The sequence below is a fragment of the Amblyomma maculatum genome, chromosome 1 (assembly GCF_055883805.1).
Source record: "Amblyomma maculatum isolate TAMU_Amacu chromosome 1, ASM5588380v1, whole genome shotgun sequence".
NCBI classification, from domain to species: Eukaryota; Metazoa; Arthropoda; class Arachnida; order Ixodida; family Ixodidae; genus Amblyomma; species Amblyomma maculatum.
The window spans coordinates 419801283-419803651 of record NC_139344.1 but is presented as its reverse complement, the minus strand read 5'-3'; positions in this window follow the sequence as shown (position 1 = coordinate 419803651).

Below are 2369 nucleotides of genomic sequence, written 5' to 3'. Positions count from 1 at the left end.
TCGCCCATTCCCAACTGTTTGCAAAGCGATGCAAACCTGCGTGACGGCCGCAGCTTTCCAAGAATCTAGAAGAGCGATGACGATTAATAAAGGACCCTCTGCGCTAGAGGTCCCAAGGGGGAACATGTCTTCTAGGAGACGCAGTGAAAGCGGTGCGACAATACAAGAGAACATGCTATAGTGTTTAACCAGTCGCCTCGGCCAAACTGAAAAGAGATTCAAGTACCGGAATTACTCGAAGAATGTAAATAAATACTGCATTCGGCAATTTTCATGGTCCCACCGCGGTGGTGCAGTGGTAAGACGCCCGACTACTATGCCGGAGTATCCGGTTTCGATCCCGACCTCCAGCGGTCCAGCAACTGCATTTCGAAACGAACAGGCGTCCATGTCCTGTGCGATGTCGGTGCACGTTAAAGATCCCCAGGTGGTCGAAAATAGTCCGCAGCCCTCCACTACGGCTCCGCTTTCTCTTTGTCCACCTTCACTCCTACCTTCCTTCCCTTACGGCGCGGTTCAGGTGTCCACAGAAACAAATGTGACACTGTGTCTTTCCCTGTTTGGGAATGTCAGCGCATGTTAAAGATCCCCAGGTGGTCGAAATTACTCCATAGCCCTCCACTACGGCTCCTCTTTCTCTCCACTTTCACTCTCACCTTCCTCCCTTCCCTTACGGTGCGGCTGAGGTGCCCACAGAAAACAAGTGAGACAGTTACCGCGCCTTTCCCTTTCTATAAATCAATCAACTCAATCAACCCCTGCTTGGGAACCAATTAATATTAGTTTATGGAGGTTCGGTTGAATCGCGAGGAGAAATGTAAGCCTATTGTTAAAATATTTCAGGGGAAAGGCCATACGATGCTACCTTTATATTTATCAGCACGACGCTGCATGTTCCGTTCTTTTTTTTTCTTTTACGTCTTTATTTCTGCTTGCGGTAGGCGTTTACCTTGCGGCAGAACTAAGTTGCTTCATGGGTGGGGGTGAAGGTTGGAATAGATATGAGGGACCGGTGTCCACTGCTTCCTCTATTCGCTGAAGATCCAGACACTAGCAAACAATTCGTCAATATTGTTTTTCGAAAAATACCTTGAGTTTGCTTCAGTGTGTGACTGTTTCATCATTTCCTCAGCTTTTTTAAATCAGAATATTTTATTCGGCTAGCATAGCCCTATGTACGATATCGTGTATTTTAATTACTCTTAACTCAGCTGTTGGAGTCGAAGAGAGAGAGGTAGAGAGGAAACCTTTATTTCACGTAGGAATTCAGGGCGCGCAGGCCTCTGGAGCCCCGCACGACCCCACTGAAATTCAAGTGTTTATGCCCCTCAGGATCATAACACTGGCAGCCCGGCCGGTGGCGATGGTCTGCACGGCCGGGTCCTCCAAACGCAGCAGGGTCTCCCAGTCTTCCCACGTCTTCAGATGCTCTAGCTACCGGAGGAGGGGGGTCTAGCGGCGGAGGAGGGTCCGCCGGGCAAATGGACATGATGTGGAGGGAAGAGGCAAAGGGTTTTGGGCAAAGGGTACAAGCAGGATTGTGGAAGGAGGGATGGTAGTGGGAAAGGGTAAGAAGTGAAGGAAGAGTGTGTTTTTGCAGTCTGCGCCATAGTGTTGCGTTAGGGAGGGGTGAAGGGGTGGTAGAGCTGGCGCGAGGCTCTGTAGGCCTGCGTCAGCTCGCTGAACGAGTGCATGCGCTTCTTCGTAAATCCCGGATTAGAGGCCACCAGAGCTCGGTTTAAAGAACCTCAAGCTAAAAGGTTGGCAGCCTCGTTTTCGGGATTTTTGGAGTGTGCAGGCACCCATATCAGCTCTACATCGCGGGGCGGGGGTGCATCGGGCGAGTCCAGTGTGCTAAAAGCAGGGACATGGACTAGGCCTCATGCAAAATTTAGATTGCTGTTTCTGAAGCACTAAAAATGTACTGTGCTTCCGCGCGGGTTATCGCTAATGCAATGGCAGCTTCCTCTGCAGCTTCTGGGGAGGTGTCTGGGGGGAGAGGTAATGTGATGAGAGTTGATGAGGAGGAATCCACTACGGCTGCAGTCGCTTCATCACCCGTGCAAGCAGCGTCCACCCATACGGCGTCCGATTCCCCGCCATATTATCGGTGGAGCGCCTTTGCACGGTCTCTGCGGCGTTGATCATGGTAGGATGGTTGCATATTTTTTGGGAGTGACTTGATACGTAGCCCTTGGTGGGAGTGTCGAGGAATGGAGAGAAGGGTTGGGTCGTTAGTCGGTATCCTGATTACAAGGGAGTCTAGGATATACCGTCCAGTGGATGTTTGCGTGAGTCGGATGCATTGGGCCTCTCGATGAGCTTCCACGAGCTCCCCAATCGTGTTGTGTAGACCCAGGCCTAGCAAT